The sequence below is a fragment of the Bufo gargarizans genome, chromosome 7, assembly GCF_014858855.1.
Source record: "Bufo gargarizans isolate SCDJY-AF-19 chromosome 7, ASM1485885v1, whole genome shotgun sequence".
NCBI lineage: Eukaryota > Metazoa > Chordata > Amphibia > Anura > Bufonidae > Bufo > Bufo gargarizans.
The window spans coordinates 70405776-70433004 of NC_058086.1; the positions used below are offsets into that span (position 1 = coordinate 70405776).

The 27229-nt window shown below is 43.8% G+C and overlaps 1 protein-coding gene across 1 annotated transcript in view; it reads left to right on the forward strand.

The window, feature by feature from the left end:
- SLC6A11 (solute carrier family 6 member 11) overlaps nt 1-27229 on the forward strand; it is a 244648-nt gene that overhangs the window by 164364 nt on the left and 53055 nt on the right. The gene's annotated exons all lie outside the window — the stretch shown is intronic.

Here is a 27229-nt window from a genome sequence, read left to right on the forward strand (position 1 = left end):
AAGGACAAGCTGTCCTCTGTGGGAGGCGTATCGTCATCGTCCTGCCTTTCCCCCCAGCCACGCACCAGTGATGGACCCGAGCTGCGTTGGGTGCCACCCCGCTGTGACCATGCTTCATCCTCATCCTCCTCCACCTCCTCCTCATCCTCGTCCTCCTCATCCTCCAGTAGTGGGCCCTGTCTGGCCACATTTGTACCTGGCCTCTGCTGTTGCCAAAAACCTCCCTCTGAGTCACTTCGAAGAGACTGGCCTGAAAGTGCTAAAAATGACCCCTCTTCCTCCTCCTCCTCCTCCTGGGCCACCTCCTCTTGCATCATCGCCCTAAGTGTTTTCTCAAGGAGACATAGAAGTGGTATTGTAACGCTGATAACGGCATCATCGCCACTGGCCATGTCGGTGGAGTACTCAAAACAGCGCAACAGGGCACACAGGTCTCGCGTGGAGGCCCAGTCATTGGTGGTGAAGTGGTGCTGTTCTGTAGTGCGACTGACCCGTGCGTGCTGCAGCTGAAACTCCACTATGGCCTGCTGCTGCTCGCACAGTCTGTCCAGCATGTGCAAGGTGGAGTTCCACCTGGTGGGCACGTCGCATATGAGGCGGTGAGCGGGAAGGCCGAAGTTACGCTGTAGCGCAGACAGGCGAGCAGCAGTAGGATGTGAACGACGGAAGCGCGAACAGACGGCCCGCACTTTATGCAGCAGCTCTGACATGTCGGGGTAGTTGTGAATGAACTTCTGCACCACCAAATTCAGCACATGCGCCAAGCAAGGGATGTGCGTCAAATTGGCTAGTCCCAGAGCTGCAACGAGATTTCGCCCATTATCACACACCACCAGGCCGGGCTTGAGGCTCACCGGCAGCAACCACTCGTCGGTCTGTTGTTCTATACCCCGCCACAACTCCTGTGCGGTGTGGGGCCTGTCCCCCAAACATATGAGTTTCAGAATGGCCTGCTGACGTTTACCCCGGGCTGTGCTGAAGTTGGTGGTGAAGGTGTGTGGCTGACTGGATGAGCAGGTGGAAGAAGAGGAGGAGGAAGCCGAGAAGGAGGAGGTGGCAACAGGAGGCAAAGAATGTTGCCCTGCGATCCTTGGCGGCGGAAGGACGTGCGCCAAACAGCTCTCCGCCTGGGGCCCAGCTGCCACTACATTTACCCAGTGTGCAGTTAGGGAGATATAGCGTCCCAGGCCGTGCTTACTGGTCCACGTATCTGTTGTTAGGTGGACCTTGCTACAGATGGCGTTGCGCAGTGCACACTTGATTTTATCGGATACTTGGTTGTGCAGGGAAGGCACGGCTCTCTTGGAGAAGTAGTGCCGGCTGGGAACAACATACTGTGGGACAGCAAGCGACATGAGCTGTTTGAAGCTGTCTGTGTCCACCAGCCTAAATGACAGCATTTCATAGGCCAGTAGTTTAGAAATGCTGGCATTCAGGGCCAGGGATCGAGGGTGGCTAGGTGGGAATTTACGCTTTCTCTCAAATGTTTGTGAGATGGAGAGCTGAACGCTGCCGTGTGACATGGTTGAGACGCTTGGTGACGGAGGTGGTGGTGGTGGTGTTGGTGGTACATCCCCTGTTTGCTGGGCGGCAGGTGCCAACGTTCCTCCAGAGGTGGAGGAAGAGGCCGAGGCGGCAGCAGCAGAAGAGGCCGAGGCGGCAGCAGCAGAAGAGGTAGCAGGGGGAGCCTGAGTGACTTCCTTGGTTTTAAGGTGTTTACTCCACTGCAGTTTATGCTTTGCATGCAGGTGCCTGGTCATGCAGGTTGTGCTCAGGTTCAGAACGTTAATGCCTCGCTTCAGGCTCTGATGGCACAGCGTGCAAACCACTCGGGTCTTGTCGTCAGCACATTGTTTGAAGAAGTGCCATGCCAGGGAACTCCTTGAAGCTGCCTTTGGGGTGCTCGGTCCCAGATGGCGGCGGTCAGTAGCAGGCGGAGTCTCTTGGCGGCGGGTGTTCTGCTTTTGCCCACTGCTCCCTCTTTTGCTACGCTGTTGGCTCGGTCTCACCACTGCCTCTTCCTCCGAACTGTGAAAGTCAGTGGCACGACCTTCATTCCATGTGGGGTCTAGGACCTCATCGTCCCCTGCATCGTCTTCCACCCAGTCTTGATCCCTGACCTCCTGTTCAGTCTGCACACTGCAGAAAGACGCAGCAGTTGGCACCTGTGTTTCGTCATCATCAGAGACATGCTGAGGTGGTATTCCCATGTCCTCATCATCAGGAAACATAAGTGGTTGTGTGTCAGTTCATTCTATGTCTTTCACCGCTGGGGAAGGGCTAGGTGGATGCCCTTGGGAAACCCTGCCAGCGGAGTCTTCAAACAGCATAAGAGACTGCTGCATAACTTGAGGCTGAGACAGTTTCCCTGGTATGCATGGGGGTGATGTGACAGACTGATGGGGTTGGTTTTCAGGCGCCATCTGTGCGCTTTCTGCAGAAGACTGGGTGGGAGATAATGTGAACGTGCTGGATCCACTGTCGGCCACCCAATTGACTAATGCCTGTACCTGCTCAGGCCTTACCATCCTTAGAACGGCATTGGGCCCCACCATATATCGCTGTAAATTCTGGCGGCTACTGGGACCTGAGGTAGTTGGTACACTAGGACGTGTGGATGTGGCAGAACGGCCACGTCCTCTCCCAGCACCAGAGGGTCCACTAACACCACCACGACCATGTCCGCGTCCCTTACTAGATGTTTTCCTCATTGTTATCGTTCACCACAACAACAAAAATATTATTTGGCCCAATGTATTGTATTCAAATTCAGCTGGATATAAATTTGAGGCCTAGTATTTAGGCGCTGGGTGACAGGTATGGGTTTAGTGACAGAATTAGACTTGGAAATGCACAGTAGCGGGTGTGTGAAGTTATTCTGAATGACCCTATGTACACCTTGAATATTATATACCCTTTTAGGGATAGATTTCAAATAGCTCTGATATAGCAGAAACCACTAAATTATGAAATTGCTAAATTGGGAATTGTATTTCAACCCAGAACAAAAAATGTGCTTTGACGGACACTAAATAACTTGCCCAGCCACAACAGGACAGCGGTAACGAGAGATTTAGCGGGATATAAATTTGAGGCCTAGTATTTAGGCGCTGGGTGACCGGTATGGATTTAGTGACAGAATTAGACTGGGATATGCACAGTAGCGGGTGTGTGTGAAGTTATTCTGAATGACCCTATGTGCACCTTGAATATTATATACCCTTTTAGGGATAGATTTCAAATAGCTCTGATATAGCAGAAACCACTAAATTATGAAATTGCTAAATTGGGAATTGTATTTCAACCCAGAACAAAAAACGTGCTTTGACGGACACTAAATAACTTTCCCAGCCACAACAGGACAGCGGTAACGAGAGATTTAGCGGGATATAAATTTGAGGCCTAGTATTTAGGCGCTGGGTGACCGGTATGGATTTAGTGACAGAATTAGACTGGGATATGCACAGTAGCGTGTGTGTGAAGTTATTCTGAATGACCCTATGTGCACCTTGAATATTATATACCCTTTTAGGGATAGATTTCAAATAGCTCTGATATAGCAGAAACCACTAAATTATGAAATTGCTAAATTGGGAATTGTATTTCAACCCAGAACAAAAAATGTGCTTTGACGGACACTAAATAACTTGCCCAGCCACAACAGGACAGCGGTAACGACAGATTTAGCGGGATATAAATTTGAGGCCTAGTATTTAGGCGCTGGGTGACAGGTATGGATTTAGTGACAGAATTAGACTGGGATATGGCCAAAAAATAACCACAGTATTGCTGGTTAAAGGGATTCTGTCACCTCCCCTCAGCCAAAAAACGATTTAAAAGCAGCCATGCAGCACAGCTTACCTGGATTAGGCTGTGCTGTTTTATCTTGAAATCCGTCCAGCAGTTACTTCAAAAAACGACTTTGATCAATAAGGAAATGCGTCCTGAAGGTGCCCAGAGGGGCGTTTTTTTCTTCCTAGTGAGCCCAGTACCGCACCTCTTTCAGTGCCCAGCCCGCCTTCCTTGTATTTTCTAACTGCATTAGATTTCTAATCTAATCTGCTGACTGAGGGAAGAGCGAGCATCGGACGTCACTGGGCTCGGCGCATGCCCAGTGACGAAGATGAAGCTGCCGCCCTCAGTCTCCTGATGATCGCACAGGCGCAGCCCTCAGTGGGTACTGCGCCTGTGCGAGACTTCGTTCGGCGTGAGGGAGGGGGAGGAGAGGGAGGAGAGGCTGTGGCAGGCTGGGGGCGGCGGTTAGAAAATACAAGGAAGGCGGGCTGGGCACTGAAAGAGGGGCGGTACTGGGCTCACTAGGAAGAAAAAAACGCCCCTCTGGGCACCTTCAGGACGCATTTCCTTATTGATCAAAGTCGTTTTTTGAAGTAACTGCTGGACGGATTTCAAGATAAAACAGCACAGCCTAATCCAGGTAAGCTGTGCTGCATGGCTGCTTTTAAATCGTTTTTTGGCTGAGGGGAGGTGACAGAATCCCTTTAAATGCACTTGGTGACGGGCGCAGCTTGCCCCTGATGTAGTATATGGCCAGAAAATGAACAGACTATTGCTGGTTAAATGCACTTGGTGTCACAGCTTGACCAACCACACTACTGAGGGTTAAATGCACTTGGTGACGGGCGCAGCTTGCCCCTGATGTAGTATATGGCCAAAAAATGAACAGACTATTGCTGGTTAAATGCACTTGGTGACGGGCGCAGCTTGCCCCTGATTTAGTATATGGCCAAAAAATGAACAGACTATTGCTGGTTAAATGCACTTGGTGTGATAGCTTGACCAACCACACTACTGAGGGTTAAATGCACTTGGTGACGGGCGCAGCTTGCCCCTGATGTAGTATATGGCCAAAAAATGAACAGACTATTGCTGGTTAAATGCACTTGGTGACGGGCGCCCCTCTGGGCACCTTCAGGACGCATTTCCTTATTGATCAAAGTCGTTTTTTGAAGTAACTGCTGGACGGATTTCAAGATAAAACAGCACAGCCTAATCCAGGTAAGCTGTGCTGCATGGCTGCTTTTAAATCGTTTTTTGGCTGAGGGGAGGTGACAGAATCCCTTTAAATGCACTTGGTGACGGGCGCAGCTTGCCCCTGATGTAGTATATGGCCAAAAAATGAACAGACTATTGCTGGTTAAATGCACTTGGTGTCACAGCTTGACCAACCACACTACTGAGGGTTAAATGCACTTGGTGACGGGCGCAGCTTGCCCCTGATGTAGTATATGGCCAAAAAATGAACAGACTATTGCTGGTTAAATGCACTTGGTGACGGGCGCAGCTTGCCCCTGATTTAGTATATGGCCAAAAAATGAACAGACTATTGCTGGTTAAATGCACTTGGTGTGATAGCTTGACCAACCACACTACTGAGGGTTAAATGCACTTGGTGACGGGCGCAGCTTGCCCCTGATGTAGTATATGGCCAAAAAATGAACAGACTATTGCTGGTTAAATGCACTTGGTGTGATAGCTTGACCAACTTCAACTCATTAAATGCACTTGGTGACGGGCGCAGCTTGCCCCTGATGTAGTATATGGCCCCTGATTTAGTATATGGCCAAAAAATGAACAGACTATTGCTGGTTAAATGCACTTGGTGTGATAGCTTGACCAACTTCAACTCATTAAATTTTCCCTTTAAGTACAGGGATACGGTGTGTTATATAACATCTATCTACTACTAATGTCCTATTTGGACTTGTTATCACCTTTTTTTCCCTGCACCTACCAATTTACCTAAAACTTAACTTTTAATAATCATAACTAAACTTTCTTATTGTGCTCCGGCACATATTTGGTGATTTAAAATTTTTCAGTTTCACTGGCCTTTTCTTAGTGTCTTTTGGAGCTTATTGTCAGTGTTCTTTGCTGACTTCTTAAGGCTCCTACTTAATACTGACACTCTGTTGCCATGCTTAGCTGCGCGCTTGCCCAGGATTATAATGGCATTGTGTCTAGTGTCTTCCTCTACACATTGGTTTCAGTGATAACTGTGTTAAAATTCAAGCCTCACGCTGCCCCCCGACATGTTTCGCCGTATCACGGCGTCCTCAGGGGTAAGGGCAGTGTTTGTGCGTGCTTTGCCTCACTTCCGGCTTATAAGACCTTTGTTAGTGATGCGTTGGTTGTGCGCCTTATTAGGGGCGTGACTAGCGTCTTCACTGGGCTTCTGATTGGATAGGCCATGGGGCTTGACCAACCACACTACTGAGGGTTAAATGCACTTGGTGACGGGCGCAGCTTGCCCCTGATGTAGTATATGGCCAAAAAATGAACAGACTATTGCTGGTTAAATGCACTTGGTGACGGGCGCAGCTTGCCCCTGATTTAGTATATGGCCAAAAAATGAACAGACTATTGCTGGTTAAATGCACTTGGTGTGATAGCTTGACCAACCACACTACTGAGGGTTAAATGCACTTGGTGACGGGCGCAGCTTGCCCCTGATGTAGTATATGGCCAAAAAATGAACAGACTATTGCTGGTTAAATGCACTTGGTGTGATAGCTTGACCAACCACACTACTGAGGGTTAAATGCACTTGGTGACGGGCGCAGCTTGCCCCTGATGTAGTATATGGCCAAAAAATGAACAGACTATTGCTGGTTAAATGCACTTGGTGTCACAGCTTGACCAACCACACTACTGAGGGTTAAATGCACTTGGTGACGGGCGCAGCTTGCCCCTGATGTAGTATATGGCCAAAAAATGAACAGACTATTGCTGGTTAAATGCACTTGGTGTGATAGCTTGACCAACCACACTACTGAGGGTTAAATGCACTTGGTGACGGGCGCTGCTTGCCCCTGATGTAGTATATGGCCAAAAAATAAACAGACTATTGAGGGTTAAATGCACTTGGTGTGACAGCTTTACCCTGATGTAGGCTTTAGCCAAAAAACAAACGCACCATTGAGGGTTAAATGCACTTGGTGACAGGCGCAGCTTGCCCCTGATGTAGTATATGGCCAAAAAATGAACAGACTATTGCTGGTTAAATGCACTTGGTGTGACAGCTTCACCCTGATGTAGGCTTTAGCCAAAAAAAAAACGCACCATTGAGGGTTAAATGCACTTGGTGACAGGCGCAGCTTGCCCCTGATGTAGTATATGGCCAAAAAATAAACAGACTATTGCTGGTTAAATGCACTTGGTGTGACAGCTTCACCCTGATGTAGGCTTTAGCCAAAAAACAACCACACCATTTAGGGTTAAATGCACTTGGTCGCAGCTTGTGCTGGCGCACCACAAGACACAAAATGGCCGCCGATCACCCCAGAAAAATGTGACTGACAAACGGTCTGGGCAGCCTAAAAACAGTGAGCAATTGAGGATCAGCAGCTCAATGATCCACAGCTGCACATCGATCAGTTAATCAAGTCCTTTGGAGGAGTTAATCTGCCTAATCTCGCCCTACTGTCGCAGCCGCAACCTCTCCCTACACTGATCAGAGCAGAGTGACGGGCGGCGCTATGTGACTTCAGCTTAAATAGAGGCTGGGTCACATGGTGCTCTGGCCAATCACAGCCATGCCAATAGTAGGCATGGCTGTGATGGCCTCTTGGGGCAAGTAGTATGACGCTTGTTGATTGGCTGCTTTGCAGCCTTTCAAAAAGCGCCAAGAAAGCGTCACAAAAGCGCCAAGAAAGCGACGAACACCGAACCCGAACCCGGACTTTTACGAAAATGTCCGGGTTCGGGTCCGTGTCACGGACACCCCAAAATTCGGTACGAACCCGAACTATACAGTTCGAGTTCGCTCATCCCTACTCAGGGGTACAAAGATGGTCCATTGCACCCACAAAAAAATCACTATAGGTCACCCACAGAATAAATAGCCAGATGAGATTCCTAACACTCTCCCTCACTTCAGCTGCTTGCTTCCTGTCCCTGCACTACTCAGAGCTGATGGGCAGAGCTACACGTGATCCAGCTTGTATAGAGGCTGGGTCACATGATGCACCGGCCAATCACAGCCATGCCATTACTAGGCATGGCTGTAATGGCTTCTAAGTGCCCATTTCTGCTGCAAAGTTCGGTTTCGGGTCCAGGTACCAGGTACCCGAATTCGCGAAGTTTGGTATGGACCCTAACTTTGCAGTTCGGGTTTGCTCAACACTATTGAGGACCTTAGACAAATGTACTTTATGGGGAAGTTTTGTTTTTCACTTCTTCTTAAAGTGTTTGTCCATGATTTATTATTTTTTTTAATCCCACCCAGCAAGACACATGAAAGGGAACTATACTTACCTGCTTTCCACTGAACGGTTCTGGCTCCATGGTTCACAACTTGTCTTCACTGCACTTCCGATCCCAGGGATCCAAATGGCTGGCCTCAGCGGTGACATGTTCAGAATTGGCATGTCACTGGTGGGTGGCGTGCCAATTGGGGAAGCGTCATTACTGAGGCTAGTCATTGGTGCATATGACCCCATCTGTGCAAGAGGATTACAGCTGAGCACTGGAATTTCAGCAAAGACAGCTCTGGAGTCAAGACCCATGGAGCTAGAACTGGGCAGTGGGAAGCAGGTACCTACAGTCATGTGAAAAAATTAGGACACCCTTTGAAAGCATGTGGTTTTTTGTAACATTTTTAATAAAAGGTTATTTCATCTCCGTTTCAACAATACAGAGAGATTAAAGTAATCCAACTAAACAAAGAAAACTGAAGAAAAGTCTTTTCAAGATCTTCTGTAAATGTCATTCTACAAAAATGCCTATTCTAACTGAGGAAAAAGATAGGACACCCTCACATGTATTCCCTCTTAATTTGGCTCAGAGCTCACACAGGTATATCACACCAGGTGCACATAATTAGTAGATCGTTACTCTGCATGTTGAATGAGGCTTGCCCTATTTAAACCTCAGACATTTAGTTTGGTGTGCTCCTGACTGTTGAAGTGAGAGTGAGCACCATGGTGAGAGCAAAAGAGCTGTCAGAGGACTTCAGAAAAAAGATTGTAGCAGCCTATGAGTCTGGGAAGGGATTTAAAAAGATCTCAAAAGATTTTGAAATCAGCCATTCCACTGTCCGGAAGATAGTCTACAAGTGGAGGGCTTTCAAAACAACTGCCAACATGCCCAGGACTGGTCGCCCCAGCAAGTTCACCCCAAGAGCAGACCGCAAGATGCTAAAAGAGGTCTCCAAAAACCCTAAAGTGTCATCTCGAGAACTACAGCAGGCTCTGGCTACTGTTGATGTAGAAGTACATGCCTCTACAATCAGAAAGAGACTGTACAAGTTTAACTTGCATGGGAGGTGTGCAAGGAGGAAACCTTTGCTTTCCAAGAGAAACATCAAGGCCAGACTGACATTTGCCAGAGATAAAGTTGACAAAGACCAGGACTTCTGGAATAATGTTCTTTGGACAGATGAGTCCAAAATTGAATTATTTGGACACAACAGCAGAGGACATGTTTGGCGTAAACCAAACACAGCATTCCAAGAAAAGAACCTCATACCAACTGTGAAGCATGGAGGTGGAAGTGTCATGGTTTGGGGCTGCTTTGCTGCAGCAGGACCTGGTCAGCTCACCATCATAGAATCCACGATGAATTCTACTGTGTATCAGAAGGTGCTTGAAGAACATGTGAGACCATCAGTTAGAAAATTAAAGCTGAAGCGGAACTGGACCATGCAACATGACAATGACCCAAAACATACTAGTAAATCAACCAAAGATTGGCTGAAAAAGAAGAAATGGAGAGTCCTGGAATGGCCAAGTCAAAGTCCAGATTTGAATCCCATTGAGATGCTGTGGGGTGACTTGAAAAGGGCTGTACGTGCAAGAAACCCCTCAAACATCTCACAGCTGAAAAAGTTCTGCATTGAGGAGTGGGGTAAAATTTCCTCAGACCGATGTCGAAGACTGGTAGATGGCTACAAGAACCGTCTCACTGCAGTTATTTCAGCCAAAGGAGGTAACACTCGCTATTAGGGGCAAGGGTGTCCTATCTTTTTCCTCAGTTAGAATAGGCATTTTTGTAGAATGACATTTACAGAAGATCTTGAAAAGACTTTTCTTCAGTTTTCTTTGTTTAGTTGGATTACTTTACTCTCTCTGTATTGTTGAAACGGAGATGAAATAACCTTTTATTAAAAATGTTACAAAAAACCACATGCTTTCAAAGGGTGTCCTAATTTTTTCACATGACTGTATAGTCACAGGTCATGCTGGGTGGGTGGAAGGGGAATCAAGAAAAAAAGAAATAAATTAAGACATACCCCTCTAAGGTTTTCCTTCCACAGCAATCCAGAGTACAATCAGTATCCTCTACTACATAGATGCCAAAAGTACAATCCATACATATGCAAGGTATGCCATATAGCTGCACATATTGCCCATCGACTCCCAATGCAAAAACAAAAAGCTTTTACTGTCTGGTATACCTTTTGCTGAATACCTCTCTATTGGAAAGCTCAGCAGATTATGTTCTTCAATAAACTAAAAAAAATAAAATTTTGTGGCAACCAATGATGGTCTGATACTCTTTCAGCGTACATTGGTCCATAGAAATCTATGGACTCTTTTGTGCATATGTCTTTTCCCATAAAATGATATATGATTTTGCTCAGCTCCTCCTGCTGTATATCATGCTGTCTGCAGATTAAACACCATGTTACACATGATAGGTTCACTTTTCCATGCTCACGGCAGGTCTAAAAAAAATGGGCATGGTGTGGGCGGGAAAGGGTATGGGCCGGCAGGCCCGTCTCATTTAATATTTTCTACACCTGTTTTAGGCGTACAAACTGGTCTATATGTAAGACAGCTAGGAAGCTGTCTTACATTTAGAAGCAGCAGTGGATCCACCGAAGTTATGTAGAGGCCGATGCCTCTACATAACTTCGGCGGATCCACCGCCAGCACAGGGGTTTATTAAGAAATGCGTCTTAGCAGTGTTTTAGACCATTAATGATTACTGTAAGGGCTGTTTTACACAGTGCGATATTTGGCACTCGTGTTTACAAAGGCCAATGCAAAATGAATGTGAGGAAATGATTGCTATTGCAGTGGTTCCTACCTCATTCAGGGCTATGCTGCCGATAATCTGCCATCTTTCATCCTGATGAAATATGCCCGTCAGCTGACAAAGAAGCCTTCATTTGTTTATCAGCTGATCGATTATACGGGCTGAAAATGTGAAAATGACAGCCCTTTTTGGAGAGTATTAGTGGCACAAAAGATTTTTTTATTTGCCGTTCAGTGGTGCAGTTATATGTTCTAAAGCCTTTTGTGGAGTGTATAAGTGGAAAAAAATAAGGGCCTTTTTGCCATTCAGCAGTGCAGTTATACGTTCTAAAGCCCTTTTGTGGGGTGTATAAGTGGAAAAAAGAAAAATATATTTGCTGTTCAGCGGTGCAGTTATATGTCCTAAAGCCTTTTTGTCGTGTACAAGTGGCAAAAGAAAAATACATTTGCCTTTGACTTGATGAGGAGAGTGGCGTGGGAGCTGGTGTTGCGAGCGGTGAGGCTCCTGACCCAGAGACGGTTAAGGAGGTGATCAGTGACGTGCAGACAGAACTCGATGATGATGATGTAGCTGATCGCACTTGGAGGCCGGGTGAATTAGTGGCTTAATCATCATCGGGAGAAGAGGATGGCAGCTTGCCCGTGAGGCAGTGGTGGAGCCAACAAGTTGCTAGCGTGGCCGGGAGTCAGCAGGGAGGCAGCAGTGGGAGGTCGGTAGCCAAACGTGCCCGGGGTACTGCGCGTGTTCACGGAAGTAGCGGTGGTAGCAGTCAGTCAGTGCGGACTGTTGGGGGGAAAATCACCTACTCGGCAGTGTGGCAGTTTTTTATTAAGCCACCATCGGAGGTCAACATGGCCATATGTGGAATGTGTAGGCCTGCGTCAACATATGCAGCGTCTTCATAAAGTGGCCTGGGAGAACCGTGGCTCCCATGTGGTGGTCAAGCCGGCCACAGCAACTGCTATATCACCCAGTGTCACGCACCTGGTTTCAGGCAGTCAAGGCTTCACCAACTCAGCCGAAGGGAGCTGTCTGTCCTTCCCATCATCTGCTGGTCTTGATGCTCCTGCTCCTTCTCCTCATACTGCTCGTCAGTCATTCCGTCAGCAATCGATCACCGAAGCAATTGCCAAGAGACAACAGTATGCGTGCACTCATGCAACGGCGCAGAAGCTGAATATGCTACTGTCCAAGTTGATGGTGCTGCAGTCCCTCTCTTTCCAAGCGGTGGTCTCTGCACCTTTCAGAGAACTTATGGCTTGTGCCGATCCAAGCTGGAGAGTCCCAAGCCATCATATCTTTGCCAAAAAGGCATTACCAGCCCTGCACACATATGTAAAACAGAAGGTGGGCCAGTCCTTGAGCCTGTGGGTGCCTGCAAAAGTGCACGGCAGCGCCGACGTGTGGAGCTGTAACTACAGTCAGGGACAATACATGTCCTTTACGGGCCACTGGGTGAATGTGGTTCCTGTACAGCCACACCAGCAACTTGGCCAGGTGACGCCGCTTCCACCTCCACGCGGTTGGTCCTGCGACAATGTCCGCCTAAACCTTCTCATCCTCCACCGTGTCCCCAGTCTCCTCTGCAGGGACAATTCACAGTGCCCCTCCAGCATACCACATGTGCAGGGCACATCAGTGTCACGCTGTTCTGTATCTCATTTTCCTGTGCGAATGGACGAACATGGTGTCTACGCTGCATCAAGGAGGGCTGAGCCATGCGCCCCGCATTGCACATGTGTTCAATCTGGTTGTTAATCGGTTCCTCAAGTCTTCTACCCATCTGCAAGACATCCTAAAAAATGGCCAGGAAACGTATCATGCACTTCAGCCACTCGTACACCGCAAAGCACACCCTCCTTAAGCTGCAGCGGCAAAACGGCATTCCCCAACATAGGCTGATATGCGACGTTTCCACTGGTTCCACCCTCCATATGTTGGACTGACTATACGAACAGAGTAAGGCCATAAACGATTTCTTGATGATCCAAGCAGACAGGAGTACTCTTCTGTGTAACTTTGATGTCAGCCAATGGCAGCTCATGCGTGAAACCTATAGAAAGTAATGCAGACCAGCAGCTCAACCTATAGACCGAACGGATGTGGGTGCTCACCTCTCGGTCCACCCAGACCGCACGGTAGACAAAATTGAACGATAGAAATAGAGGGGCACTCCGTATAAGGGAACAGGAGACGGCAGTAAAGATTAATATTTAATCTAAGATAAAAACATAGCATCAGACAATCATAGATAAAAAACATCCATATAAAATAGCAATGCACAATTACAATAAAAAAATAAAAGATATGCCCATAGGATCAGGGTCCTGGAGATGGCTAGATGGTGGTAAGAGTTCAAGGGTTCATGAATATGGACACTACCCACAATGAAAGTCAGTCCCAATAGGTCTTAATGCACCTAGACAAGGCTCCAAATAGCAATGTCTGACAGCGTCAGATAGAAGGTATAGGTGTTACACACTCTCCCACTCCAAACTTCCAATATAGGAGGACAAATAATTGTATTCAATCCTAGGGAGAGTCTCTTTTCAGATGATATAACAGAAATGTAACAAAACGTCTCTTACCCTCTGCCGTCACTAGGCTCAGTGAAGTGAGTCAGAGACACAGCCGATCACAGCTCAACGCGGCGTCCCACGTGGTCTGGAGTCTGAACGTGACGTCTCACGTAACTCCTCGGCTTTGAAAAATTCGCTCATCTCTATTCACAGTACATTTTTGTGGAAGTGTATCATGGCACAAACAAGGAAGATATTTGAGGACCTCAGAAGAAGAGTTGTTGATGTTCATCAGGTCAGACAAAAGTCAGACAAAAGGAAGGAAATCCAGGACCATTATTAACCTCCCCAGGATTTGTTGACCAACAAAGACCAGGCTAAGAGCAAGGTGTTTAATAGTCCGCAAGGTCACAAAGGAACCCATGGTAACCTCTAAGCAACTAAAGGCCTTTTGTCACATTACATAATGTTAAGGTTCATGGCACAATAATAAAATGTGTGCCTGGCAGGATTGCAAGGATACAGCTACTGCTCTCCAAAATGAACCTTGCTGCCCATCTGGAGTTTGCTAAAAATTGCCTGGACAAGCCAAGGTGTTTTAGAACTTTTGGTTTAAATGTGAAAGATTATGTTTAGAGAAAAGAAATTACTCCATTCCAGCATAAAAACCTAATTCCATCTATGAAATACAGTGTTTTTCTGCATCTGGGCCAGCATGGTTTGCTATCATTGATGGAACAATGAAATCTAAATTATATAAGCAAATTCTAAAGGAAAATGTCAGTACATCTGTCTGTGAGCTGAGTCTTAACAAAATGTGGCTCATGCAGCAAGACAATTAACCTATGCATATACTGTAAGTCGGTCTAGGAATAACTTTATATATCTGGAATACTCTATTAAAGAAAAATAAAGTTTCGAATTGACAAAGTCAAAGTCCTGACCTTAATCCAGTAGAAATGTTGTGGAAGGACCGGAAGAGAGCAGTTCATGGGAGGAAACCACCAACATAAGAGTTGAAGTTGTCTTGAAGAGAAAAATGGGCTAAAATTCCTCCAAGCCGATGTGCAGGACTAAACAATTACTGGAAACATTTAGTTGCAGTTATTGCCACATACAGGAGTCAGACCAGACCAGACCAGCAAAGGTTCATGTACTTTTGCCACTCACGGACATGTGATCATTTTCCTCAATAAATAAATTATGAAGTCTAAAATTTAACTCATTTGTTTTATTTTTTCTATCTTTATCTACTTTAAGGATGTAGTTTTAGGTCAAATATATGCAGAAAAATTTGGAAGGGTTCACAAACTTTTAAGAACTATTGTAGGTGACATTTTGGTAAGGGTTAAAATGGTTTCCATGTGATTTATCTAGGGCATCAACAAACTGTATTACATATCTTCCTGATTGTGCCGATCTCGAGAGGCAGTCTTCTTTTCAGAGCTGCAATCCTAATTCTGCAGGTTTTCACTAAAAACAGCCATTCAGAATTTTTGCCTAGACTACAAAGTAAAGTATGTCAAAGTCAGTACATGATGAAAGATGCAATGTATTTGAAAAGTGACAACTTTTTCCTTAGATTTATTCTATATGTAAACTGGAAAGTGATGTAGACACTTTATGACACCACTTCCCACCAAGCAAATGGTTGAAAAGCATCAATAGTGAGGGACAGTTACATCTTAATATCCACACAAGACATGTCCTTAGTGTTTCTTCTCATGATGTACTTTTAACTGGCAACGCTGCACCTAATGGGGTCAATGAAGGAGGCGAAAAGCATAGAAAGCAATGACAGAGCAAAATAAAGAGGTGCCAAGAAAGGCCTTGTGAAGGCTCAGGAAAAGGGACTGAGGACTGCAACAATTATATCTTTTGAAGCAGCATTTGTTTAAGCTTGAAGTGATGGCAAATAATAGTCTTTCAAGATGTTAACAATCAACCGAAGATTGATCTCTCTATTTAGCAGGAAAATACTGGGTATCCATGGAGTGAATACAGAGTTCTCACTCTTAAACTTGCAGGGAGAATCTGTAAAACAGCAAGGGAGTTGTCTTCTCTGCTATGTCTTGAGTAACATAATGAATTCAGCCTGTTATACAGGGTCCCTCCAGGGTTTAGATGCCTTAGGGGAAGATCGATTGATGCAAACAATGCATCAAAGGAAATATAATTTTATCTGGATTCTTGTAAAGAAAGTGTTCACTGGTAGATAATGGAAATCCTCTGGTTGCACTGGAGTTTAAGGCAGGAGAAATAAGTATTTATCATTAGAAAATTGCCCCTAGAGAATGGACATTTCAACTGAATTATGAAATGTGACCTTATTGTAAAACGCCCCCTTTTCCCATAATTTCAAAAGGGTTGATGAGCTTCAGGATAGGCCCTAACTATCTGATCGGCATGGGCCTGACACCCTGAACCCCTACCGATAATCTGTTTATGCTTAGCTCGAGCGATACCTTCAACTTATAGTGGAGGGACTATGTTACTACAGCACTGCTCCCATTAACTTCAATGAGACCATTAGTAATGAACTCCCTACACTAAAAGTTTGATAGAGCTGTTTAATTCCAGTGCTGACTTATAGCAATGGAACTAAACCCTGACAGGTGATGGGCAGGGGTGCAGGGTGTTGGGCATCACTTAGTAAAGGCTGGTCCACCCTTTAACACACAGCCATCCAACAAATATACTCTAATACTACAGCATAAACTGTGTTATGCCTCATTCACACGTCAGTGTTTTGGTCAGTGATTTCCATCAGTGATTGTGACCCAAACCCAGGTGCGGCTCTAAACACAGAACAGGTGCAGATCTTTCTCTTATACCTTATGTCTGTGGAGGCTCCAATTCTGGTTTTGGCTCTCAATCACTGCCAGAGTTTTTTTTTGAAGGGAAATAATCCAAAGGGCCTATCTTCCAACTACATAGAACATATACACATCCAAGGAACAGGCTTTAGTGGCAAGTGACTCAAGATTAACTCCAAATGGGTTGTCTGCTAAATCTTAAGACAAACGATCATGTAATATTCTGGTAGTCCAGTCCAATCCTGGATAGACAGCAGTTCTGTATAGAAGCACTAGAAATGAATACAACAGACATACCTTTACCTTACTAATGAGCTATGGCTAAAATGATCTTTTGGAGGCAAGAACTACCATATAGTATGATGATAAATCTACCACCAGGGTAACTGCAGCAATGTATATGTGGCAACATTTAATATATTTTAGACTTTAGAACTACGATACTAGGAGATTACTTGAATTTCCCAGTAATGCTTTGTGAATGGAGATGGCTGCAGTAAACCAAAATATCTATATTTGAGTTACCTCTGAGACTTGCTGTCACTAGCGCAGACTCTATGCTTGTTTTTTATAATATATACTGATAATATATACTGAGGAAGTGGGGACCTGCTTCCTAACAGGTTTGGCTGCTGTATAATAGCGCTTCCTGCCAGGCAAACCATTTCAATTTTATTGAAGGTAGAGTAACTTCGGTAAAGTAGAATGTGTTCATTAGACAGAGCTGTGTGTTTTGAGCCCCCTCCCCTCTTGGGGGTGTCTTCTCCATGGGCAGTATCTGGCATGGCAGAATTAAAGCCCACAGAGCAGAACTTTTTTATTTTTTTTACTTCCTCCCCTTTAGGCCCTAGAATAGGAGTGTTAGTTGTGGGTCTGTGTCTGGTGTTAGTACTCAACAGATCATGTTGGGGATCCCTAGGGCTGTGCAGTAATTGGAGGGCACATCCTTTCTTCCCTCAGGGAACACCATAGTATTGGGGCTCCTGCCTGGTGTTCATTGAGGCGCTATTGAGGTTGGATGCTTTGCTGGGTGCAAGACAGGACCAATGATCAAGTACCTATATATAATAGTACAGTACAGTATAATAGCAGTGTATGGACAGCAATAATGATGGTGGCATGCAATAAGGTTCTTGTCGAGTCCTTTTTCCATTACCAGACTGAAGGATACAGAACTGAGATACAGGTGGCCAATCCAACTCAAAGTGTGGGGATGCCTTTTGCAATATTCCCTTCTACAGCAGAAAAGCCTTTCTGCCATAAATGAGCACAATACCTTGCTGTCTGAGTTGATTGCATGGCCTTGTGAGTTCTAGACCTTTTCAGATGTCAATTCTCTTTCTCAAAAGAGAATGGCTGCTTTCTGGACAGTTGTAGGCTCAGAGACTCAGGGGTTCTCTTAATTTTGGCCTAGTTGTGCAGGAGGTTGAACGTTTTCCTGAAGGCAAGTTCAGACTAGACTCCCTCAACACTAACTTTTTAGGGAGCAGACCTGGTCCATCTACTGACAATCTTACACAATTTGACAAGTTCTTTATGCTCACTTGCATATAGATAAAAACACAGATATCTCTGCAGTTGTTCAACATACAGACCAAAGAAAGGTATCATTTTTAATTAAAATAATCGATAAGAGATGGCTCACCTATTGTTCAGTATATGGAAGGGTGCTTCCACTAAAAAGATTCACCCAATCTTCAATAGTGTATAAATGATGCAAAAAAAAACAGAGGGGCACACCTACATTAAGTAACACATGGGGATAGACAATATAAAATAGTATAGGATTGTATTGCATAAGAAAAGTTCTGATTATAAAAACAAGTTCTGAAGATTTAAAACCATGAACAAGTAATAATTGCGTGTAGGTCTACAGTGGCGAAAAAATTGTCACACAATATGTCAATCTTAATAGGGTATAAATAATCGCAAGTTTCTGCTGATGAGCAGCCGGATAATACACAATTGCACTCGTGTTATAGTCCTCTTATAAACACAAAAATATATTATCAATGCATAGTCATGTTGGTCTCGATTGACCTAGCGATATTGAATGATCGCGCACAAGGAGTCTATAATCGTGCAATCGATATATGTCCGTAATATTCTCCCATTTCTTATCATCCAAGCATAATTGTACTCACTGTTCTGTAGGAGTTTACCAACTTCGCTGCACACACTGTGGCGTCCCACCTGTTGCGGAGCTGAAGACCGTAATTTGCACTTTGCTGGCTCTTTGCTGGCTCACCCGGTGATTAAGTTCTATAGCGGCTCTAGGGATCTTCGGTAAACTATTAAATCGATGGTGTGCCGATTTTACAAGCAACAGCCGATGCTAATCAACAGAAATAATGATTCCGATTCACTCAATCTGAGAATTATCAGATCACACTGCCTTACTTGGATTTATGCTGCTCGACTCTGCATCGGCGTCCCACGTGGTTATGAAGTCACCGATCCCTTTGCCTGTTCATTTTTGCTGGAGCGCTCCAGAAGTTATAATGTTTAAGAAATGACTTGCTTATTTCCATGAAAAGGCTTAACCATACGCATTTCGTAGTTAACTGCGACTCCTTCTTTAGTGGTTGTCTTTCTCATGGATATGGTGGGTTTAAATACTTTTCCAAATTCTGTTCCTAATTAAGCATTTGATGTCGTATCCAAAGTGTGGAATGGATCTATATTCTGTTTAATTATTCTTTCTTTCTGCTCGAATGACTTGATTACATTGCTGCTCAATAGAGAATTAATATCCCATAATATTAGAATAAATGGTCAGTCTATCTTTGATTTCAGAAATTCACTTTTAATATTTTAGTTATTCCACTGCAATTTATATGCGGGATCAATGCTTTTTCTCGCCAGAAAGACATATGGATTAAAGGTGCTTGTGTCTATCATTTATACATATACAGTACAGACCAAAAGTTTGGACACACCTTCTCATTCAAAGAGTTTTCTTTATTTTCATGACTATGAAAATTGAAGATTCACACTGAAGGCATCAAAACTATGAATTAACACATGTGGAATTATATACATAACAAAAAAGTGTGAAACAACTTAAAATATGTCATATTCTAGGTTCTTCAAAGTAGCCACCTTTTGCTTTGATTACTGCTTTGCACACTCTTGGCATTCTCTTGATGAGCTTCAAGAGGTAGTCACCTGAAATGGTCTTCTAACAGTCTTGAAGGAGTTCCCAGGGATGCTTAGCACTTGTTGGCCCTTTTGCCTTCACTCTGCGGTCCAGCTCACCTCAAACCATCTCGATTGGGTTCAGGTCCAGTGATTGTGGAGGCCAGGTCATCTGGCGCAGCACCCCATCTCTCTCCTTCATGGTCAAATAGCCCTTACACAGCCTGGAGGTGTGTTTGGGGTCATTGTCCTGTTAAAATAAATGATGGTCCAACTAAACGCAAACCGGATGGAATAGCATGCCGCTGCAAGATGCTGTGGTAGTCATGCTGGTTAAGTATGCCTTCAATTTTGAATAAATCCCCAACAGTGTCACCAGCAAAGCACCCCCACACCATCACACCTCCTCCTCCATGCTTCACGGTGGGAACCAGGCATGTAGAGTCCATCCGCTCACCTTTTCTGCGTCGCACAAAGACACGGTGGTTGGAACCAAAGATCTCAAATTTGGACTCATCAGACCAAAGCACAGATTTCCACTGGTCTAATGTCCATTCCTTGTGTTCTTTAGCCCAAACAAGTCTCTTCTGCTTGTTGCCTGTCCTTAGCAGTGGTTTCTTAGCAGATATTCTACCATGAAGACCTGATTCTCACAGTCTCCTCTTAACAGTTGTTCTAGAGATGTGTCTGCTGCTAGAACTCTGTGTGGCATTGACCTGGTCTCTAATCTGAGCTGCTGTTAACCTGCGATTTCTGAGGCTGGTGACTCGGGTGAACTTATCCTCCGCAGCAGAGGTGACTCTTGGTCTTCCTTTCCTGGGGCGGTCCGCATGTGAGCCAGTTTCTTTCAGCGCTTTATGGTTTTTGTTACTGCACTTGGGAACACTTTCAAAGTTTTCCCAATTTTTTGGACTGACTGACCTTTATTTCTTAAAGTAATGATGGCCACTCGTTTTTCTTTACTTAGCTGCTTTTTTCTTGCCATAATACAAATTCTAACAGTCTATTCAGTAGGATTATCAGCCTTGTATCCACCTGACTTCTCCACAACGCAACTGATGGTCCCAACCCCATTTATAAGGCAAGAAATCCCACTTATTAAACCTGACAGGGCACACCTGTGAAGTGAAAACCATTTCAGGTGACTACCTCTTGAAGCTCATCAAGAGAATGCCAAGAGTGTGCAAAGCAGTAATCAAAGCAAAAGGTGGCTACTTTGAAGAACCTAGAATATGACATATTTTCAGTTGATTCACACTTTTTTGTTATGCATATAATTCCACATGTGTTAATTCATAGTTTTGATGCCTTCAGTGTGAATCTACAATTTTCATAGTCATGAAAATAAAGAAAACTCTTTGAATAAGAAGGTGTGTCCAAACTTTTAGTCTGTACTGTATATATATATATATATATATATATATATATATATTCCAAATAGATGGGTATAGATCACCTCAAAAGATATACATATATGCTCAATTCACTTGACATAATGGTTTAATATATTTTCGTGTTTTCTTCTGAATAGAATAAGAGTACTATGACACGAGTGCAATTGTGTATTATCCGGCTGCTCATCAGCAGAAACTTGCGATTATTTATACTCTATCAAGATTGACATATTGTGTGACCATTTTTTTGCCACTGTAGACCTACACACAATTATTGGTTGTTCAAGGTTTTATATATTCAGAACTTGTTTTTATAATTAGAACTTTTATTATTCAATAAAATCCTATACTATTTTATATTGTCTATATAGGGCTGATCACGCTGACCACATGTTGTCCACACTATTCCATTAAGTGCATGTGCATAACAAATCACAACATTTAACTCAAGAAGCGTTGCATTAACTCTATCAATCACAATCGAGGTGGAGCATGAGAGCGTCTGACCTGTGACGCTAAGCTCCGCCCCCCCGCTTCCCCTGCACGCTGGCTGAGCGGAGTATGGAGTGTCCGCTTGCTGAACTTGCCGAGCTCGGTGCGCCCGTTTGTTGAACTAACTGAGGGGCCGCTTGATACACCGATGTGACGCCTTGGACTCGAGTGTTGTCTGCCTGCCTGCCTGTCGTTGCCGGGAGCTGCTGGATCGAGGCACTGCTGCCTGATGGAGACGCCGCTGTCTGGGTGGTGAGTCGGGTGAAGCAGTGGGAGTGAGCTACTGGGCAGCTGGTGGTGTGAAGCAGAGGTGCAGGTGAAGATTGGTACCGGTGGAGTCATCGGTGATAGAGCGGCGGAGACGGTATATGTGAACTGGACTTAGAGACATGGAGTCTCCAGCGTCTTCTTTTTGAGCGGTTGGGTTGTTTGCCCTTCCTCTGCCCACGTGGTCGCCTACTAGAGGGTGCAAGTAGTGTTGGAGGTGATTGAAGTGAAGTGAAGAAGGAAAGACGGTGTGGAGAGAAGAAATATAGAAGGGCTGGAGACTGGTCTGTGAAGGATGGAGGCTTTGCCTTAGTGTACTACCACTGTTGGGAGGGGAAAAAAAAACACACAGTATTGAGTGAGGGATCAGGGGGGGCGTAGGAGCGAATATACTCAGCCGGGTATTTATTATAGAGTATGGTGGCTTTTTCTTTTCCACCACCAGCTGAACTCTGATAACCCTCTGACTAACCTTCTCAAAAAGCGGCTCCAGGATTAACAGCCCTTAACATCATTAACATCATTAACACAACTCTATCAATAGATTTAATCCTTTACAGTTTCTCTTCTGGGGTACTAAACATGTAATTGTATTTATATGGGACCTTATGATTTTCTACCTTATTATGTACCTGAGAAATGGAAACTGTTAGGTAGTCTTGCTGATTTTCTTGAAAGACAGAGCTGATAAATTAAATTCATGCATATCTTAATTACAACCATAACAGTCGAGGAATACCATGCATGAACAGATTTTTTTCTCAATAACGGACAGATGGCAGATCTAAGTAAAAGTTTTTTTTTTCCCCTTAAGCAACAGCACATTATTGGATTTAGAATATTCTTTACTACTATACTGTGACAAACATTACTCATAAACCAAGAGATTTCACGAGCAAGAAGGATGCTAATGAAAAGGTATTACATGTCACATCTCTACAGTGATATAGAAGAGAGGGGGCCCCATTGTCATGTTGGTTACTAGGTTGTTTGACTCATGAATGAAGGGCCTTCTATTTGCTTCCCCTTGATGCTTTTGCCCTTAGGTACACTCTTAACCCCCTTGTTTCCTACAAATGTAGTTTTACTGGATAAGAGAGTCCTGCACAGGTTCTTGCCACCTAATAGTAAAAGGGCATGGGGTCAGATAGGGTTTCCCTCCTCTCACTAAGGGTCTCATAGCAGTTGTATGTTTTGCAGCTACGGTATTTATGCCCTTGCATCTTTTATTGTACAGTTTTGGGTTTATATTTTTGGGTTTACATTTGGGTTTACTATTGGGGAATTTTAATTACAGAAGATTATTAAAGGTTTATTGTTAAAGGGACTATTCCACAAAATATATTTATTATATATAAACAACCAGCACAGTCGAGTCACATTATTATGACCACCAGCTAATATCCAGAGTAACCACCGTGTGCAGCACTAACAGCAGTTAGACAGGTTGATAGTGACTCAGTAAAGGTGCTGGTAAGTTGTCAGTGGCATCTGGAACCTTGCTGACTGCAGTACATTCCACAGTATCTGGAGGGTGCATGGGGGAGAATCCGTATCGTGAACATGACAATCGAGGTGTTCCCACAGACTCTCATTGGGTTCAAGTCTGGGGAATTAGGGGGCCAGGATAGTACTTGGAAGTCTTGGTCATTCTCCTCCAACCAATGTTGGACATTTCTAGCCATGTGACATGTTACATTGCTGTAAGATCCCATTTGCCCCAGGGAAGACAATCAGCAGGTATTTTTGTACATGATCTGCACCGATGGTGTCATATCCAAATCATCTGAGATTGCCTCCCGCATAGATGAGTAGGCCGCGAAAATGCCACAAAAACATTCCCCAGAATGTTAGCAGAGGTGCAGTGACATTCCGTCTGTTTCATAGCGCTATACGGAGCAGGGTTTGCTAAACTGTTTAGACACACATCTTGTAGCCCCCTGGTTCATTGGTGGTGAGCTGCTCCACTGTAATGTGTTGGTGCACCGTTGCACTCCATCGTAGCCAATATTGATCTCTTACATCAATGGCTTGTGGTGTTTAATAGTTTATTCATTGTTTACACGCAATGGTGCTCTTTGTCCATTCACTATACACTTTTACCGTAGCAGCGAGTGAGCAATTGAGAAGCAGCAGTTTTAGAAATACTGCCACTTTGGCCAGAAAGCTAATTATCAATCATCCCTCTTTACATCACTATTAAATTGCCCATATGACTTCCTACATAAGCTAAGTGCTGCTGAAAGTAGTAAGTGGTCATGATAATGTGGCTTAACGGTGTATATGTGACTATGACATTTATTTCTTTATAAATACGGGTGAATGGTTTTCTGCATATAATTGTTTCAATAGACTCCATGCATAATAGTTCCAGTTCTCTTTATGAACTTTTAGCCTGGCAAAGAGTCTCACTTAATATTTTTTGCCAGACCATCAGTCAGACCAGAGAGAAGTGAAGGGTGCTGCCTAGATTACATCACCAAACTTTCAGTATCCTAGTCAGTAGAGTGTCTGGTCAGGGCTTCTTACATTTTTATAATTAATGCATTGTTCCTCTCTGATCATGTTAATATAAGTCTATCAAGAGAACAATAAAACTGTCTTCCTGTCATTCATTCCAGTCCTCCATCTATTATTCTTATTAGGATTATGTTGAAATCCTTTCTGATGCAGCAGAGTCATAACCTAAAATTATTTTGCTCTCTCATTGAGAGGTTTTATCTTTCTGATATTACAGATACAGCAGAGCAATATTTCACATTTAATTTCCAATGGCAAACATTTTTTTTAAATTTCTTTAAGTTTCTATGCTTGAACTAGTCTTTTCTGGTCCGGCTGTAGCACCTCCTTTGGGGTCAAGTCAGGGTTTTTGACCAGGCTATCCATATTTAGTGTTTAGAGTTTTACAAATCAGCAATTAAAGTGATTAAAGTGTAGATTTCTGTGCTTTGAACCATGATCTAACTCAGTTTCAGCTTACAGATATGACCCTACAATACATTTCTGAACAAAATTAATGGACCCTTCATGGCCCCTTTAAGAGTTACAACAGTGACTGCTTAGGTCTTGAGGCAGTAAAGCATCCATACATCATCACACTATCATGACTATATTGAAAAGTTGTAGATAGATAGATGCAGTAGGGATAGATAGATAGATAGATAGATAGATAGATAGATAGATAGATGTTTTGGCCATAGTGCAGGAACTTTGGGGTATACAGTATATTACCACCATGCATGTACTTTAAAGAGTAGTGCTAAGGCTACTTTCACATCTGCGCATTAGTTTTGTCCCCAATCATTGTCAATTGGGACAAAACTGAACTGAACAGAACGAAATGTACCAGAATGCACTCCGTTTGGTTGCGTCACCATTGGGACAGAAATACTCTGCAAGCAACGTTTTTCTGTCTGGCATGTGATGCAGAGCAAAATGAATCCGGCATGACACACAATGTAAGTCAATGGTGCCGTATCCGTTTTCTCAGACACAAAAGAAAACGGATCCGTCCACCTATGACTTATAATGGTATTAGTGCCGGATCGGTCATTGCTATTTTAAAGATAATACAACCGGATCCATTCATAATGCATGCCGCCAGTTGTATTATCAAACGTTTGTTTGATAAACGTTTTTGCTGAACCCTGCCGTTTCCAACAAAAACGCAGACGTGAAAGTAGCCTAAATGAACCAAACAATATGCAACAGTCTTTTTACAATTAGGAATGTTTTTCGTAGTATAGTTCTTTTAGGTATTATTTGCATATTAACCAATGTTTTCAAGCAAAGTACATTGATTGGCTGCATAATATAAATTCACAAGTAATGCAGCCAGTATACTGTGCACTGTAGCTTGAGCAATAGCGTTTAAAATATTTAGATTTGGCATGTGCTGTATCATTTATAACAAAATGTTATCCCAAATATCTTTTCTTCTACTAAAACTCAAAAACCTTTTTATACATTAGCACTGGTTAACATTAGTCATAGAAAAACAAACAAACAAACCAACTATAAAACAGTAAGAAAATGTAGTTATCATTTATTATGCAAATAACATGCTGGCTACATTTTAGTAATGCTGTAGCACTGTGTTGCATCACAATATTAAGGGTAGATTTGCATAATGTAAATGTCATCTCCTAGGGGCAATCTTCAAAAAAAGGAAATAAAATTAGATCTGTTCTGTCTAATCACAAATGTCAGATAGTAGTATCAATTTTTGTTGAAGAAACTAGTTAGCGACCACTTTATTCAAATAACTAAAGCGTTGCTCTGTAGTCATAGGGGGAATTTATCATGTGGGGAAAATCTGAAGTCAGTTTTGTTTGAGTCTGCGTTGGAGTATTTGATAAATCTGGCTTATCCTTAGACTTAACAATTTTGTCTAGAGAAGCTACTCCAGTTTTCCTACTCCATCCTCCTCGTGAAGTGAGATTACGATTTTTTCGTGCAAAAAGTCTCAATGATAAATCTGGAGTGAAACTCATAAACATAGCTAACCCCACCCAATTTTCCACCCACTTTCAAAAACTGGAGTGAGTCGTAACATTTTGCACTAGTGAGTGCAAAAAGTCGCAAAAGCCTTATTTTTGCAAATTTTTGACACCAGAATTCTGGAGTGAAGGTATGATAAATTAGGGCCCTAGTCTTTAATAAGAATATCCTTTATCAGTGCTTAAAGGGTTTGTCCTATGCTACAATATTGGTGACCTATCCTGATGGTCAGCTGTCTGCAAATCCTTTTCAGGGGTAGACACAGGCTGTTGGGACCTCCTTCCTTCATAGCCTTCCTACCATACTGGTGGAGCAACATTAGGGGCAGTAGACCCCTTTGGTTCCATCTTTACCTAATATACCATGTTTGCCAAGCATTGATGGTGTACATGCTCTATACACACAGCTGTGAGCGATCAGGACCGATCTCTGAAATGGGTGCTTGCCAAGAAGTCACAGAGCCCCTGGAGAAACCCAGCCATTGATAAATAAGTGGGTGTTGCAAACCAGTAGCTAAAGTCTAGGTGGGGTTTGCTGTGGTAGTACTAGTAGGTAGTCTTCCATAGACTCCTATTTACACAAAAGACTTGGACAAGAGCAAAAAGCTGTTTTTGGTATTGCCAGGTCCCTGGAGGATTTGTGATCTCTAAGCTCAGCTATACCGTTTACATTGCTACAACTATTTAATTTTTCCCTGTCCCAGATAATAATCCTATCAGGTGTGAGAAACCACCAAGCTTATTGTACCTCTTCCAGTGGCTGCAATCATTACGCTTGTGTATCCCAAGGGTATCACTTAAAGTGACAGAAACCAATTTGTATTGAAATGTGAGAAGCAATAAAGTAATTTTCTTTCTGTTCCAACTTCTGTGACATTTCCCATGGGGCATAGACCCATGACATGAGCAACAGGATTTGCCACTGGTTCTTACAAAGTAACAAAGGGGTTGGCTACTTTCTGGCTACTTGTGACCTACAGTATGTGTATCTAATGATGAGTATATGACACTTATTTGTTTACCTTATGTGCCGCTTGCTATATTTCATAAGCCATGTCCCCCTTTGTTAGGTAAATCTCCAGGGCTGTCCGGATAGAGGTTCGGTA